Here is an 18,376-nt window from a genome sequence, read left to right as displayed (position 1 = left end):
CGGAAACTGATCCTCTTGTTTTATCTGGCCTTTCTGGAGTAAACCTAAAGAGATGAACATGCCCCAGCTTTGCAAAAGGAGGAGTGGTAGCTACATGAAGTTTATTACGCCCCATCAAGTCTGCCAAGTATAATCTGCCATTACAGAGAGAAAGCTGGCTGTGAAATGGTTAGGATTGACTGACAACATTTAACTAACCACTGAGAATTATTTTTTCTTCGTAGTACAATTCATGTCTTTCCATCATGTCCATGTGTGTGGTGTTTTCAAATGAATTTAATTATGAGTGATGAAAACTAGCTTTACAGATGTGATTTTCTCTGTAATATCGTGCTTGCTTTTCATCTGGACTTGTCACCAGTGTTCACAACTGTCCCAGGCTGCACTTAAATGCAATTAGTTAAACTACTGGGGTTTGGTGGGGCAAGCTGAATTTTCATTTTGTTGTTGCTTCAATCCCGAGCAGGAGCTTTGAGTTTTATTTTGTGATTGCCCAAGAATGTTCATTTCTGATTGGCTAAATGAGGGTCAGTGCCCTTGTTTTGATTTGTGATTTCTTTGACTAGATAGTGATTCCATTACTACTTTCTTGGACAGTACTCAGTAGTAAAGTAAAAAGCAAAAGGCATAACTTTTTTTTTTTTTTTTTCCGGTAAAAACTCCTTTTGCTGGTATTTGTGAAGGTGTTGCTTGGTGCATGTGCATCAGACCTTCTTCATTTCAGGAGAAACAAACATTTTTCCTCTTCCTGGTCCATTCATATTTACAGATTTCAGATTGTGAAATGCAGCATCAATGGGGACAAAGTAGAAGACTCTGTTGCAAAGTCCATAGCAAGTTGGGTGCTAAAATAAATGTCTAGAAATTACTGCTATGACTATATTACTGCCCTGTCATGTGCTGTTATACTCTTTATGTCCTCAAAAGAAAGTGATGACTACTTTTCCCTCCAGTCTCTACATGTTGGCATTTGCTTGCCCTTGATTTCATTCCTGATGCTAATTTTATACTGAAGCTGAGACGACCTTTATACGTAGCACTTTTCCAGGTGTCGCCTACAAACTTTCCTCATGCCATAACTATTATTAGCATTTCTAATGAAGTAAAGCACTAGGGACTATCTTCTGTTAGCTTTTCTACCAAGCTTTGCTTTGAAGTCTATGCTCATCTTAAAGGAAACATATTTGTTGGAAACTTCTGAAATACATGGAATAAACTTAAAAAATCCTTGAATTGGCTACTAAAAGAAGGAGGCAGCTGGACTGAACTTGGAGTCCCAGGCAACGATCTCAGATTTCTTCTGTTTACCCCACTGTTGACAGAGAATAATTTCTACCATTTTTTATGGTGGTTCTCTGCAGTTACAGTAGTGCATATAAGAAAGACTTTTTAATACATCTTGCAAATGCAAAGGAGTTTTACCTGGCAGGCAGGCTTGCTACTTTGCTCAGCCAGGTGAGTAAGACATAGTCATTGTTATATTTCATGAATGTAGAAGCATCCCAATTAGAATTCTTGCTGTCAGGAAAGGGCTGTAAACACTTAGGCCTCCTCCCTTTGATCTTAACAATTTTAATGACATGAGTTATGTACATTTGTTACATCGGTGGTGCTGTTACTGTTAAAAGACTCTCAGCATCTCCTTTTTTTGTGACCAGAACTGCTCATTTTAGCTGTTGAAAGATGGTGCAGGTCAAAGGAGGAACCACAGAGATTGCCAGCCCAGTTATAAAAGTGGGCATCTGCACAGAGCTTTGCCTCATTCCGCAAGTCAAGGTGCTGAACTGCTCTTTGTGTCCTGCTCCCACAGATTTGATTTAGCACATGTTTAGTTTCTTTTAGGTGCAGAGCTGCTGCAAGTCCCTGTCAGGTAGTTACAGGGGGAGCATCATAAAGGTTTGAATCGAATTGATATTTGTGGTTTGAAATGAAAAGCCAAGGCATGACACATTTTTCATACAGCTGCCAAGTGCACAAGCACAATATTCAATGCTAGTAGAAAAAAAAAGACATTTTTGTGTCAAGCCTTGTCCATGCATCAATCCTTGTCCATCCCTCTGTTCCCTTCCCGAATCAGCAACGTCCCCTCCCTGCCCACCTGGCACCAGATGTGCTGTCAGGCACTACTGTGTGTCCCAAGTCCTCCGAGTGGCAGAATGCAAAATCTCAGGTGACGTTCACCTGGAAGCTCTTCGCCCTCAACAGCTGCAGCCCCTTGATTACCTTGCCCGCCTCGGCAGCTCCGTGCTGCCACCCTATCAATTGCTTGTCAATTCAGCTTAGCCGTGACTTTGACTGACTGGAATGAGGGAAGTGGGAGTGGGGTGGAGGCGAATGGTTAAAATTAATTGCTACATAAGAAAAAATTGAAAGATAATTATTCCTGCTTTCCTGTCAGTGCTCAAGGGTAGATGACCTCATTAACTTGCAGCTTGTACACAATTCAATTACTAGGAGATGGAAAATACATTTTTAATTACCTTGGTGGCTTGTGCTCCATTCATCTCCATTTGCTTGGCTTTTTTACTGTTGTGTTCTGAAGAAGTAGCATGGTCTTACTGAGGCTACTGTAAGAGCTTGCTTCTTGTTACAATTATTCTTGTTTGAGGCAGGCTATTAAATGTGTGAGATTAACCCTTAGCTGCCAAGTGATCTGGGAGGTCTGGTGGTGGCACTAATGTGGCTTTAGTTAGCTTGGCGTGTCAGGGGTTTGAAACTTAAGGTGTCAAATAGTTACCTAGGGTAGCTTTGTCCCTGTGTGCATTTTGTTCCTACATATTTTAAGAAAGTATTAAATCTGTGCATAATAAGCAGATCACATAGTTAGACAAATATAATATCGATGTATGTCGTGGGAAAGGATTCTTTTGTAATTTCTAAAAGCCTATTGTGGCATTTACCGAAATAATGATGACTTAATTGTTTTAAATACACAGCTAGACAATGATTTTAATGCATGAGTTTTTAAAACCGTCAGCGGTGTGTTGAAGTGTACAATACATGTGGAAAGAATATTTGTTCATCACCAATCATTTAAATTAAAAGTACTGCAGTATTGACAGGCTTGGAGCTAAAAACTGAGGAATCTTGTGATTTGGTGCACAGGTGTTTTGCAGGAAAGACTTGTTAAGGATTGCACAGTGCTGCACTTCAAGACTGGTTGTTTGAACTGCATCCAGCAACTACCACAAAAAGATTCAGGAACTGCTCTTGAGTGCTTCAGCTCCTGCCAGTTGGACTGTAAACCCTGCTCCAATGCTGTGTTGGTGGAGAAAGAAGATACAGACCACAGAGACTTAGTTGGTGGTTAGATCATGATGTAGTACTAAGACAAGTTGAGATGCACAGTGGAGGGAACAGATTATGATTTTATATGACCAGTATCTGGTCACTCTGGTCTCTGCAAAAAAACATCTGGGGCATGAGGCCAGGCATTCCTAACATTTATATCAGTTTCATTGTGAATATATTAATCCTATTTAAGTATTCTCTAAAGAACAGTAAAGCAAAATCAGGTGTTTTAAAGGCTCTCTGTCAGAGACTTTAATGGTGCTCTAAGAACTTGCACTGACAACTGAACTCTTAGCCCATGGTGTGCTCTCAGCTGTGACCCACAAGTGAGTGGCATTGTGGGAGATCAGTGAAGAAATGGTGGCAACAGGTTAGAGAGTTGTCCTTCCTCTTGCTGGTTAGTGCCTTGGTGCCATCCAAGAGACAGTGAGGTACATGCTCCTTCTTGCTACACAGGAACATTTAGGATGTTTTCTTCTGCCAAATTGCAGCTTGAAAATGAAACACACTTGGACTCATGCACACCTTCTTAGGCTAGCAAATTTATTGTGAAACTTTTCTTCAAGGATATCCTGCTAAAGGAATGTGCACTGAAGAGTTCCTTCCCTGAGCAGGCTGTCAGGAGCAAGTGAGTGAGCTTGTGAGTCATTTTATTAAAATGAAAGAATGTAAATATGTTAAATTAAATAAGTGAAATTAATGCTTATTTTATGTAGTTGATGTTCACTGTATTTTGTAACACAGAAAGACATTCACATGACCATTTTTGTAAGACTGCCTTTTTGGTTTGGTGCTAGCTTAGTATGGAGACATACAACATGCAATATTAAGAAATTAGTTGCTTGCAGGCCTGGAGGGAAATTATGTTTGGGTTTTGCCTACACCTTATGAAATAAAGCTGCACTTTGTCATGAGTGTTTTTTGGTGTAAAAGTTTTGTCTGTAGTCTTTAATGATTTGGGGTTAGTTGATCTGGTGCTGACAAAATCTTCAGTGTGGCCAAAATTCATGGCATTTGCGTGAGATGCAGGTGCACTTGGTTTATTTTGACATGTAGCAATATTTCCTTTGCTGTTCCAGAGAGGAACAATAATGTAGTCCTAAGCTTTCTTGTTTTGTTAACAACAGTCGTGCCAAAAAATGTAACAAAGTATATAAGCATTTTAAGAATATGGAATGTACTTGGAAGTGAATGTGACTTGAATATAACAGTTGGAGGAAATCAATATAAGCTTAATTTGCTTGGAATATACCCTGACACCTTCTCTTTTGCCTCCATCTATTATTTTATTTTTAAATCAGTATCTGTTGGTTAAAAAAAAAATAATAATATCTGAAATATTCATAGGGCTTCTGCAGCTGTCTGGTCTGTCAAGTCTTTGAAATGTATGTGACCACAGTGGAATTTTTTATAGTGCTCTAACTGTGCTCCCATTAAGGGAAAATGAATATAAATGGTAAGATAATAATTGGAAACTGACTTAAATGTGACATTTGGGCCAACATCAGTGATTCTGTAGTGTTAATATATTTTCAGATGACACTTAGGCAAAACCTCTCAGGATCTAGAGAGAGGCTGATTCAACTTTTGGAATTTTTTTTTGTATTAAGCATCTTTTGCCCTCTCTGCTGAGCAGCAGGGCTAAACACTATTTTGGTAACACTATTTCTGCCCTTTGATAACCGAACCCCAAATTACTTCTGTACTATTTGCAAAAGATGGACCCTAACATGATCCTCTTGGCCTGAATTTTTCTTTATACCATTTGAGAGTCTTTCTCCTGAGATAGTGAAGTTTTTGTTAAGTGACCTTGTGATGGATAAATGCCATTTAAGATTGCTGCTGCTGTGTACATGGGTTTACATCCCAATTCACCAGTATCTTTTTCTGAGATCTCATGTGTCTTTGTGGCACAATGTTGTTCTGTGTTACATGATGCAGGGTTGGGCTGAAAATGGTGGTGAAGAAAGTGAGATTTTGTTCTCAATTAACAGAATGAATATGAAAAGAAACACAACCTAAGAAACAAATCCCATGTCTGTGAAGTAGATTTTGGCTGGATTTAGCAATAGGAGTGTAGTAGTGGGGTGGGTACACCTTGATTTTTAGCATCTATAGCTGAAAAAGGTGTTCACCTTCATCCACCTACAAATACAGAGGGTGTATTTGGACATTGCCAATCCAGACATGAATTCCCAGCTAAATGCAGAATGTACTGGCAGTCCCAGCATCATCCTGGAACTGATACATAAGGTTGTCTTAGCACAAAACCTGTAGTATTTACCTAAAGGTGCTCACCTTTGCTATTGAAAATTCAATAATTTGCATTCAATAAAGAAAACTCAGTAACGTGCATTTCCCATTTTAGTAGAGAAAAGAAAAATTGCAAGTATAAAATGAATGTATAAAATGAAGTTTCCAGTTAGAGAGTACCACAGGACTGCTGCAAAACCTGTTCTGCAGAAGACATCATGGGTGGGATTTAATATTCAGTGACCTGTTTGTCTGATCAGGATTGTAGTAATTTGTAGTTAACTTGTAGGAAACAAACAGTAACTTGCTTTTTTTTTTGCAAAAATCGACATTGATCGAGTTTGTTGGCCCATTTTCAAGAAATTTGCACATGCTGATTTTTAGAGGCCTTCTTTTAATCCTTTTCTGCCCCCCTAGTTGAAGCACTATTGGAGGTCCTTTCCTTTTCCTTTTTTTCTTTCCCCTCTCCCAACTGAAATAAAAAATGTAGCATTTACTCCCACAGCAGTATAGGATTCAGTTATTGTATTTATCCAATATAATTATTGTGATTCTTTTAGTGAGGAGATTGCAGTCTCAGAAAATATGCAGTTTAATGTTGTCAAAATCTTCAGTAAGTCAATGTTGATATAAACTATAATATGTCTTGTTTAAACTGCAAAGCCCAGTTATCTCTTACAACTGCAGAAGAATGGTTCATTAGAAGGATTTTTAAAAAACACATAAAGTAAAGGAATGGGCTCATTATAAAATGTTTCACACATAATCGAACTAATTAACATAATAAATTGCAGGGAACCTGATTGGAATATCATGCAATTAAATAAATTCCATATGGGCCACATAAGTTAATGTTTTCTTTTTTTTGAAAATTGTATGCCTTGGCAAATAAAATATTCAGAGGATTAACTATAAAGAAAAAAAGGCTTTGTGTAATTATTCTCTCTTGTAATTTGAATTAGACATAATTACATTTCCTAAATATGAAAGGAAAATAAGTGTGATCTATAGAGAACAGACAACACCACTGAGACAAGTCTGTCTTTGTTTCCTGACCCATTAAGTGACAATTATGATACTTGTGTTAAACATCTCAGAAGTGGCATGAACTTGCCATAACTCTTCACTTTTTCTGCTTGAAAAGATTCTAATAAGAAAAGCTTCTGCTCTTCTGTTTTTAAATGGAGTTCAGACCGTCACTTGTGCTATACAAAAAGTTCATAGAAATATGTCATTGCATCAGGTGCTGTTTTCACCACGTACATAAAATAAAGGAGGGTTCTTTTCGTAACTTCAAAGCCTCATGGCCTTCTAGAATATACCACTGTAAACCCCTCTAAAATGTATGCATGCTTATGTCCTGCCATACAACCCTGGTAAGTTCTGTGTGGTTTCTGTGGAAAACATGCACAGGTTTTGCAGAGATCAAGTTCCTGCCCTTCAAGTTGAGCTGCTGATGCAGGCTGTGGATGCACTTCTTTGCTTCTGCAGGATTGCATGTTGTCCCCCCTCTCCATTTATTTATTTAAAGTTAAACAATTGCCAGCCAACATCTAATGTGAAATAAATTCAGTGTTTTTCCTAAACATGTTTCTTTTTATCAGCTAGCAAAAAAAATGCTTCAGAACTGTATGTATAATGATGCAGATGTATATTACCTAAGTTGACATATATTCCATGTATAGGTGCATATCCAATTAAGAGCATTGTGTGAGCTTGAGGATCTACACACAGAGTTTCCAAACTTTGCCTGCCAGTTGTGCTGCTCATTCTGTGTTAGAAACTGAATCATGTTTGCTTTTGAAAGTATACCCACTCCCTTATTCTTAGGTACAAACCATGTATTTTGGCCTCTGCATGGAACTTACCTGTGAATCTTTATTGTGTTGTTATGTAAGCAAATGTTGGAAGCAAAGTATAATGAAGTAACTTAACTAAATAGTTGAAGTAATTTCATAATTATTTATCATTTGCTTTTTGATAGGAAGTAGTCTTATCTAAGTGAGGGAAACAGATGAATGTTTTTGCTGAAATGCTTCAGTGAGACATGGTGGTTCCTACAATCTCTCAGCTTTCTCTGCCAGCAGGCTTGGAGACTTCATGGAAGATGCTTCTCAGTAGGTATCTATTGCTCTGTCATGATGAAAAATGCTCTTTTTTTGCTTCTGTGTATGTGGTAAAAAGTGTGTTTTGTTTGTTTTCTATAAATTTTACTGTTTTTTTCTGCTCATACTTCAAAACAATTTTTCATTTTTTAATGTGTTTAAAGTTTTTGTTCAGTAACACTCTATGTACAAGAACTTCTGTCACATCTTAGGCTCATGTATATTATGCTGTTGCACTGATTTCTCCTTGGGTCTTTTGGCTTATGGATTCTGAGAAAGCCAGTAGAAAATTCCCTTGCAGTATCTGTGCTGCCTCCAGTAACTTATAGAATTTTGATAGATCATCTTGTTTTTGTAATTTCTTTTAATGATAAAAAGTGTCTTCATCCATAAAATGTAGTAGGATCTTCTGATTTGCAGGAGTCAAAGCTGATTTTTTTATTATTATTTTTTAAATAATTAATGTAATAGTAGTGGTTTTATTTCTTACTTTCCTGGGAGTCAGTGTCTACCAGTTCCCCTCTTGGTTGTACAAAGATGTTTTATTTCCAGTGCTTCTACAGTGGGAGGATGTTATTCACACGCTTAGATTCCCCAAAGATGACCCATGAAAACTGATTTTCAGAATTTTTTGGTGTCTAGTGTTATAAGTTTACTTATTTACTGGATGTTGTGGCCCTCGTCTTCATGCTTTGCCTTGCTCAGTTGACAGAACGCAACCAGATCACTACCTTGGGGACTCATACAGGTCCAGTGAAATGGACTGTGATGCACAGTTTCCAGGCCCATCCATAAAAACTGCCTTCTAAGCTGATTTTAAGTATGATAATTTTTTGGCTTTTGCTGTTCCTTTTAAATGTATCCCTTTATTCAAACAAAACTTGTTTTAATAGCTCCAATGTCTGCTTTTTTGGGATTTTTTTGTTAGCATCCACTGGTCCTAACTTTTAGTGGAAATCAACTGAAAATAACTATGTCCTCTGTTAGATCTGTCTATTCATGGGATACTTTTCTGAAGTTGAATGCTTCCATGCTGTCAGTATCTGTGAAATGGCAGGGTTTTTTTGTTCTGAATCCAGTTAACAGAAATCTTTTTCATTCTCTGTAGTCTCCTAATTCTCCCTTTCTATTTATGTATCCTAGTTAAACACATGAAGTAGTGAGGAGTCTTCTGAAATTAGTTAACCTTGGGTCTTGTGTGTGTTTGTTTGTTTTTCCCCTCTAGTTTTGGCAGTCTGTTCTGCAGATTCCTCTTATTTCTCTGTAACAGCACAATCCTAATTTTATAACTTGCTTTCCTGCACTTCAGATTCATTTTTAACACAATCACTTTAAATATATTTTAAAGTTTCCTAACTTTTCCCATTATGAGCTATTTCTGGCTTCCATCTCTGCAATAAATGAATATTTTCCCTTTCTTAAAATAATACTGTGGATTACTATTACATGATATGTTCTGTAAGGAGATCAACCTTGACTATGACCACTGCCAAACCATGTTTGTTATCCTGCATTCCTTCCAGAGGCTCTGTGAGGGCTGAGCTCAAGACCAACTTGCCATTTTTATGAGCTTCACCATGTTTTTTTGTGAAAAGCAGCTGATGCTAAACCAAACATGAGTTTCCTAACCTGTGCTCTCATGAGACATTCAGCAAGTTTTTCCCCTATCCTCTTGTTCTGCTACCCTCAGAATTTTTCTTCTGTGCTGCTTTGTGATCCACAAGCTCCAGGTGCCTTTCAAATTCTTCGGTCTTCAACATTTTCTACATAGAAAACTATTCTAAATCAGATGCAGAGTGGAAATCACAAGCAAGCATGAATGGGATTATGCTCTTGTCCTCATTAGTCTTTGTTCCACAAATGATCAATTAAATATAGATTCATAGCTCTTAGTCATCTTAATAATTCATTCAGGTGTTTAAATTAGACCTGTACAAAGATACCTAGGGACTTGGATTTGTGTGTCCAGATGCTAAACTGTGGAAGAAGAAGAGTGAGGCTTCTTAAGGTAAATTGAAAATTCTGAGCCAGCTAATTGTATTCTGATTTTTATTAGGTTTTGTTTTATTGTCCTTTGTGAAATGCTTCTGTGATACCAAATCAGCAGATATCTGCATTCTTGTTCCAGCACTTGGGATTGTAACTGTAACAGACTGCAGAAGAATTTAGAGATTCTGGATCATCACAGTCCTAAATTCATGTTGTCTTTCTGGATTATGGAAGAGGACAGAATTTTATTATGTTATTTTTAGGGACATGTTCTTATTTTGTAGAGATCTGTGATCTTGTCTTCTCCTGAACTCCAGGCTCACGGCAAGCTGGGGTCCAGGTGCTGTTGTCAGAGCCACAGTTAGTTAGGTGTCATTGATGTACAACATCTTGGTGCTGTGTGAGGTATGGCTCCTGACTTCTGAACACCAGGAGTCACCTGACTGGAATGCTTAATTTAAATTACAGAATAATGTAGGTTGGAAGAGAACTCTGGCAGTCATCTAGTACAACCTCTTGCTGTAGTCTGAGCTAAAAATTGTGTCAGGTTGCACAGGGCTTTATTCAGTTGAGTTTTGAAAAAATGAGGTGGCTGGAGATTGCATGGTCATCCTGGTTATCTCATGAAAGACCAGCAGTTCCTGCTCCAGACTCTCCCCATGACTGGGTGTTGCTGGTATCCACAGGCACTGCAGTTCAAGCTTCTCTCACACTTCAGACTGGAGCTCTGTGGGACCTGAGCTCTAGTAGCTCAAACATAGTAGATGATGTAGTAGCTAGACTTCTAACCAGCTGCAAGTACAGTCACCTTCATTTAAGATGAGAGAATTCTCCCTGTCTCTTTCACTTTACGGTTTTAAAACAGTTACTAGGTTAAACCTAGAGAGCCAGGGGATCATTCCTCAGTCACAAGATCTTTGTTAGTTTGACAGTTAACCTATCTTTGTGTAGACCTTGTGTACATTATTCATGTGAGAGGGAGAGGAATCTGGTTTTTACCCTAAATGGTTTATTTGAACCCCACACCCCACATGACTACTGTTATTTTTTTATTATTATTTTTTTAAGCTGCTGAACATGGAAAAGACCTACTGATAGCTCAGTAAAGCAAGACACCAGGCATCTGCTACTCTATGGCTTCCTGCTCTGCTGCTGACTTCCAGGCTTTGCTGGCCTCATGTGACCCAAATCCCTGTGTACCGTGTGGCTTGTAACTCTCCTGGTGCCTCTCTACTGGAAACGATGATTTTCCCTGTAGGACGTATGGGACACGATGCGGGCGGTGGGAGGAACACTCACATGTGGGGTCCTGATCCAAAAACTGCTGAAGTCACCCAGGTTTTCTCACCTTATTTCAGTATTACTTAGGCCAGGTCCTCCCAGCTGGGATTTTTGATTGGCTTGCCAGTTGTATGTTTTTAAAATGTTGCCTCTTCTATTTCACCTTTGCTTCGTCTGTTTGGTGCCCTTCCTAATCCTCTTACTTCTGAAAAGTAATTGGCAGGGGCGATATTGGGAGGCACAGGGAAGAAGCTTGGAGCTGTCTGTTCTCTTGCTAAAACAGATGACACCATGGAAAAATAACATTGAGGCATGAAAGGGAAGGAGGGGAGGAGGAGGGGAAGGCGTTTGGAGGCAGGGGCAAAGGGAAGAGCTCTTGGGGAGGCTGTGTTAGGAGGCACGTGGGGGCCTGATGCTCCCCTGCTCCCTTCTCCAGCAGGGAATTGCTCTGCTCCTGTTTTTCCTCTGTCCCTGGTCTCTTGGCTCAGGATGTTTTTCCGTCTTCTCTATATTTCAAAGCTTTGTGTTAAATAATCAATTCAAACCAGCACCGAGTCTCTCTTTCTGTAATTCTGAAAACCCATTAAATTATATTGTTGGGGGAAAACAATAGTTGTGCTAATCATGCTCTGTGCATGTGCATCTTAATTTCCCCAGAGAACTGAATATGAATTTTTACTAACATGTTAATTCTGTGTGTTAATCAGTAGCTGTAGCCCGAATGAATGGCTCGACTATGTAAAACCGTTTGATATGGAAGCAACTCCTTTTGACCCCCTCAAATTGCCTTCATTCCCCTAAAGACGGTTAAAGTTAATTAAGCACTCAATAGGTTTACGGTGTTTAAATTAAAATATATCACTCCTCATTGTGTAGTCATCAAGCGAGGCTGGCGCTCCCCCCCAAACCGGGGCCCACCCGCCTGCCTGATGGTCTTCCCAGTTCCGCGCCCCCCCTTTCCCAGTTCCGCGCCCCCCCTTTCCCAGTTCCGCGCCCCCAGTTCCGCCCGCTGCCGCCAGAGGGCGCCGTGGCGCGGCGCTGGGCTGGGGGTGCGGGGGTCAGGGCAGCCCCTTCCCCCCCTCTCGCCCACTCCCTCCGAAGACTGAGCATCCCCCTCTTCTCTCCCTTCTCTCCCCGCTTTTCAGTTAAACCTCTGTGCTGAAATGCCAGAGCCCTGGGATATATGTTTACTGAGAAATAACTGAAATTATGCATTTAAAAAAATTAAATATATATATATAAAAAATAATACTTAACTCTTCCTTTTAAAGAGGCACGCTGAAAGCTGTTAACAATTGATGTGCTGGCTTTTTCCCCTCTGGGCCCTTTTAAAGAGCTGGGGGTAGTGATTGCTACTTTTCAGAAGCTGTGACAGCCACGTTGAGATCTGCAGGAAAAATTGTGTAATAGGTAGAGTGCAAAAAAAATGAGATAATGGTAATTCTCAGAGGAATACATGCTTTCAATTAAAAAGCCACGGTGCTGCTGATGTGAGCATTATATTAATGCTTGTATGACACAATCCTCAAAGCTCTTTCTTCTTCCTTAAGTTGTTTACTTCACCCTTGAAAGTGAGGGCTGTGTGATGGCCTGGCAAGGCCAGGACAGTGCACATCACTTCCCTCTTTACTAAAAAAACAAACAAACAAAAAAAAAACCCAAGAAAATAATCCCTCCAGAGTGCCTCTGGTGGGTTTAATTAGTAGCTGGGTGCTTGCAGCTAATTAGAGTTACTCTTTCTCCTTTAAAAAACCCAACATCAGCAACATAACAACCAAGAAACAAAAAATACACATCCTCAACACTTCAAGTATAATAACGTACACTTGTGTTTAAGAGTTTAGAGGTAGGTGCAGTACGTGGATTATAACTGAAGCTGTAGTTGCAGATACTTAAAATCCTTGGGAAAAGCAAAGTTTTTGTGGCACACTTTTAAGGAATAATCTGCCTTTTCTATGCAAGAGGACGAAGGGGATGGAATCTGGGAAGACTTTGGTTGTGGTGGCTGAAGCCCTGTATCAGGGGGCTACCAGTGTGGCAGGAGGGCACATGAATGCCCAAGTGTCTCTGCTCCTGTGCAGCACAGAGGTGCTGCAGTTCCCCTTCAGAGGTGCTGCCCCCCTTCCTGCTGAGCTCACCACTGCTGAGATCTCATCCTTTATAATACTTTGGTAAAGCTCAGGCTGCAAACCTACTCTGTGCCTGGTGTAACTGCTAGTGCTTGGTGTTTAAACAACAGAGAATTACACCTTGCCATAACTGCCCCCTTGTTGTTACAGGGAGGCTGGTCAAAAGCTCCCTGGTTTGTCAGATGCCACTTGGAAGCATGAAGGCTAGAAATTATTGTCTTCATACTGAAGCTCCTTACCTGGACAATGTTGCTGACTTCTTCAAAATCTAGAAATTCTAGACAAAGTTACAGGACTGATAGATGGAGGCTAGAAAAAGTATTGGATTCAATTCCTAAAGTCAAAATGGCATCGTAAAGGGGATAGATTGCCCTGAAGGGGAGGGCCTTGTTACTTGTGTGGGTTAAGTACGCTACTGGTTTGCAGTACATCTGGGCTGTATAAGAGCTCTTGAATGCCTCTGTTAAAAATGGACATGAAATCCTGCTGTATGACTTTGTAATTTTTCAGATTATTTTATCATTCTCTTTGGGCCTCATATTCTGTTTCCTTTTTCAAAACAGAGTTGTTGTTGTACCTCCTATGCATGTGGGTGTATGTGAATGAAATTTCAAAATCTTGGATAGATTGCATGTATACAATTTTATAAGATGAGCAGAGTGAGTTACTCTTGTCTGAGCTACAGATTAAATAGGTATTTCCCTTAATTGTCTTCTCTTCTGTGCAGCACTATGGAGGAGAACACTGTGTTTGAGAGGATATCAAAGTCTGCCTTTGTGACGCCATAGCTGACCAGAACTGTCTCTGGTGAAGCATATTTCTACCTTTCTGCAATAAACTGTTTCCTAGTGTTTTTAAAATGCATTTAATGTTTCCTATCTGTGCAAGCCAGGTCTGTTGAATCTACTGCTGGGCAGATGAACCAAAGGCAGAGCTGTTGCAGTTGCATCCTCCAGGGTGAAAGCTGAGAGGTGACTTCTGTACCCTTCTATAGAGCAGTCCTCTCCAGTGAGTGCAGCTAACACATTGGCTGGTGACAGGAGAGGAGGAGGTCTAGCCATGCTAAGAAATCCTACTTCCTACTGAAACCTGTAGTTCACTTTTATAGCTGTCACCACAGAAGGCAAATTACATTTTTACACAGTAAGCTTTTACAGTAGTGCTCAGAGGGCTGATAAATGTGCTTTACAAGGCTGGATGATGTTAGACTGGCTATGCAGGAGAGATCTAGTGTCATGGACCAACCAAGTGTGTTTATTTCTTCAGTATCTTCAGATCTGATTGTATCTACAGTGGGAATTTTATCCAACAGGGCAGCTGTGCAAACAAAGCAAGCATCTAATAAGTAGGAGTAAATATTAATACAAAATGTGATTTTCTTTTTTCCCCTTACTATAGTGCAGCTTTAATTCATTGCCACAACACCAACACAGGTGACAATACACGTATTCTTTACTTCTCTGCTCAAGGAGCTGCTGTTATAGCTCTGCTCAGCATAACCCAGTCACGAGGTAAAAAATTAGTGGCATTTTTAAATTCTGCTCTTTGTGCATCTCTTTGGCAGTACCAGCCCAGTTACAAGAATTAACTGGTTCTATGAGCCTCTGTTCAGTTGTTTTGCCTCTGTCATGTTTTGCATACAGTAGGAGTTCATTCAGATAGGAAATCTACTTTGCAGCCACACAATCTGCTTACCAAATTAAATAAGTGAAATCAGGGGGATTTCGGTAATCTCTCGAGAGCAGCTTTGTAATGTAAATTAGTTTGATTGCCACTGGTAGTCGGTTGCCAGAAGAGCATGAGGATTTAGGAGATGGCACCTAAGTAATACTCAGAAGGCCCACTGGCTGCAGAACTGTGCCTTTGCTGGTTTTCTGATGCTGAAAGACAACTGCTGCTTGATTTCTGTAGGTGCATGGAGAGCCGAGAGGCTGTACGGGTGCTTCTGGCTGGCAGAAATCAACACGGCTCAGCACAAATGTGAGTTGTTACCTGTTGTTACTGCCTGCAGTTAGTCAAGGTGTGAGAACTTAATTCTTAATGGATTGTTAGGTGATTTCAGAGAGAAACAATTGACTTAAAACCAGCCTGATGAGTACTGCTGGCCAGTGGGAGTAAGAGAAAGTCTTCATATAGTATAAATTCTTGTTTTGAATAGTAGTATTTAAAAGGAGATGGAGTATTAATTATAAACATTCTATGAATTGTTTTCCTCCTTCTTCAAGTCTTTTTGTCTTTTTTTCTATAAAAGGGCAGTCCAACAAAAAAAAGCTGGAGTAAAGCATGCAGGTTTAGCTAAGGCATAATGTAGAAATATGCTTTGCAGAGCTTGCTCTGGAGCAGCTGACTTGGTTTTGCTCAGTAAACTTGCCTGGTTCTAGCATGTGTCCTTGCTAAGAAGGCAAGGGTGTATTCTTAAGCATTCATGGCATGTGAACAGGACCTTGTCTGCTTCAGAAATCAACATGTAAAAATTATAATAGCTGTGTCCAATCTTTTAATTATGGGTTAATTAACATGGAAGAAAAAACAATCCTTATTCCTAGCACGTCATGTCATGTGTTTCAGGAGGGGTGCCACCCATGCTCTCATTTCTCTTCAGTTTTTTGTGCAAAGATGTTCTAAACAAGAGGAACTGGCATCACAGACAATACAAAGCAGCCCTGTATTTTCTGCATAAGAATTTTGAAAGTGCTTCCCGTCAGAGGGTATACTTTTAGGTTACTGGAAGTCTAATGTGACCTTGAAAATGTGTGAAGATGCTTGCATACAGGTCTTTACCTCAATTTAACTCAAGAAATGTCTGTAAATGTCTTGCTCAAATGCATGAGGTACTTTCCAGATTTGAACTATTCTGGGGCCACATTCTGTGTTTTCATACATTTGTCAAGGAACAAGAATATACTTGATGGGTGCTGGGTGTTGACATGTGTTAAGGTATATTTTCCTCTAGTCATTTTGAATCCAGTGGTCATCAATCTGTTCCTTCTGGATTGATGTTAATTTTCTGTGATGCTGCTGGAACTAGAAGTGAACGTAACAATTTTCAGTTCAGACGTTCTTCCATACATCAAGTTAAGGAAAGAGTACTTGTTTCAAGAAGTTGTGCTGCTGTATTATTCTATGTCACTATGAATGAACCTAGCAATTCAACACTTGTTAACTTTAAATTTCCACCTTACTTGGATGTCTGTTGAAAATCTCCAGAAAGAGCAGAAGATGATTGGAAACCCCCGAGGGAAAGAAGGGATGTAATTCAATATCAAATATTTTAACAAAAATTTTTCTTGGGTGGTTTTTTTTGTTTGTTTGGTTGTTTTTTTTGCATTGTATAACCTGTCCGTGAAGCGTTTTTAGCCCATTGGGGTTTTTAATGTTTTGCTGCTGGCTCATAGCTTCTTCATGTCCTCTGGCTTACTCTGTTCTGATAAAACATGACTTGTAATTTAGAAGACAATTATGTAAATTAAGATATTAAGCTCTTACTAGGGCATTGTAAACTTCAATTTTAAAGGTCAACATAAGGAAAACATAATCTTTTTGATGTTGTACTTTTGGGAAGATTTCAATTGGCATAATGGGCAAAGGGGCACCCTGATGATGATATTTAGCAAATAACAGCAGCCTGAGTTATGTTAAGTAAAATTGGTTAATGTATTCTATGAACACCATTACTTTCTACTCTAAATATCAGGTTGGATGGGGCTTGGGACAACATGGTCTAGTGGGAGGTGTCCCTGCCCTTGCAGGGGGATTGGAACTAGGTGATCTTTAAGGTTCCTTCCAACCCAAACCATTCTATGATTCTATACACTGTTTGACACCAAATATAGTCTAGAGTGAGCTATGGCCAGCAAAGAGGGTATGATAATTTGAGGATATGATATTTTGCCCTGGGGCAAAATATGTTCCCTCAGATCTCAGGGAGCACTTCTTCATGATGAAAGATTGCTGAAGATCAGGCTGTCTGTTGCTTTTGATATCCAAACAGGGGGAAAATGGGCTGTTGTTGTGGTTGTCTCTTTCTATTGCATCTCTGCTGGTGGTACCCACGTACTAACCTGTATTGATGTTTGCTAACAATGCATGTTAAGAGTTTTTCGGGTAGCTGGGTTCTCACTAGGAAGCTGTGCCGTAATTTTTTTAATGAATTGCCTTGAAAGATTGTTTCCAATACCACTCTTTGCTGCCTGCCATCTGCTCTGAGGGTTTTTTCCTTTCTCAGCTATGAAACGCAGCCCATTTGGCCTGTTCCTGGGGTATGAGGAGGAAGATTTCCCCAGCTGTTGTGGAAGGGAATTCCCTGCTACTCTTAAACATCCCAGAAAGAGGTGAAAGCAGAATGAAGCCTGACAACGGATATTGCCAGGCAGAATTGTGCTCAATGAACTCTGTCCAGTTCGGGTCAGAATATCTGTCAGTTCTGGGCTGAGCTGTGCAGCTGAAGAAGTTGGTTCTATGTGTGTGTAAGAAGCAGGTTTGGAGCTTTTTGTGTACTCTTCCCCATTCTCCACTACTGGCAGAGCAAGGTGTGTGATACGGAGCAACTAGGAGCCAAGTGTCAGGTGAGATTTGAATGCTTGAATCTGGCTGTGGTCTTAGTGTTACACACGAATTCTTTGATATTCATGCCAAAAGTGACAGCAAGACCTTTTAAGTCTTTTTCTTCTGACTCACAAACTTGGCTTTTTGCCCATGAAGAAGGACCACACATCACAGAACTTTCTCATTGGGCAGCTCCCCATTGCTTGTTGATAAGGTAGAAGCAAGAGTTCCTTTCCCTAAATGGGAATTCTTGTTTTTATTTGCTGTTGGAAAAAAAGGATTAGATTTTAAAAAAGAATCTATTATTTGCTGTGCTCTTTTTAGCTTGATGTGAATTATTTGGAGCTCAATGAGTTCACTAGCAATTTTACTTAAAATATCAGCTTGTATATATTTTTCTTCAGGCCAACCTTTGTAAATTGAATTATTCTATATTCCAGTACTTTTTTCCTCCTTGTTAATGCGGGAGTCCTGGCTCCCACTTCTGTGACACTGGCAGAGATTTCTGTGTTAGTAACACAAGCTATTATCTTCTCACTTCTTTTTTTTTTTTCCCCCCTGCTCTTGCCTCTGTGTGTTTGCTGTGTCTCAGTTGTAGGGTGTTTGATATTCCTGCTCTTTAAAGAAAAAGTTCATCATCCCACAGGAACTCGAAGGTGGCAGTTTTCCAGGCTGACCAAAGTCAGTGTCTGTACCATCCATTCCTCACACCTGCTTAGTTCACTGTCTCTTGAACAGAGGCAGTGCTGCTGGTTTCAGGGCCAGGACATTTTTCTGTGCTGT

The sequence above is a fragment of the Chaetura pelagica genome, unplaced genomic scaffold (genome assembly GCF_000747805.2).
Source record: "Chaetura pelagica isolate M959 unplaced genomic scaffold, ChaPel_1.0 scaffold119, whole genome shotgun sequence".
Taxonomy (NCBI): Eukaryota; Metazoa; Chordata; class Aves; order Apodiformes; family Apodidae; genus Chaetura; species Chaetura pelagica.
Note: the sequence above shows the minus strand (reverse complement) of the source record.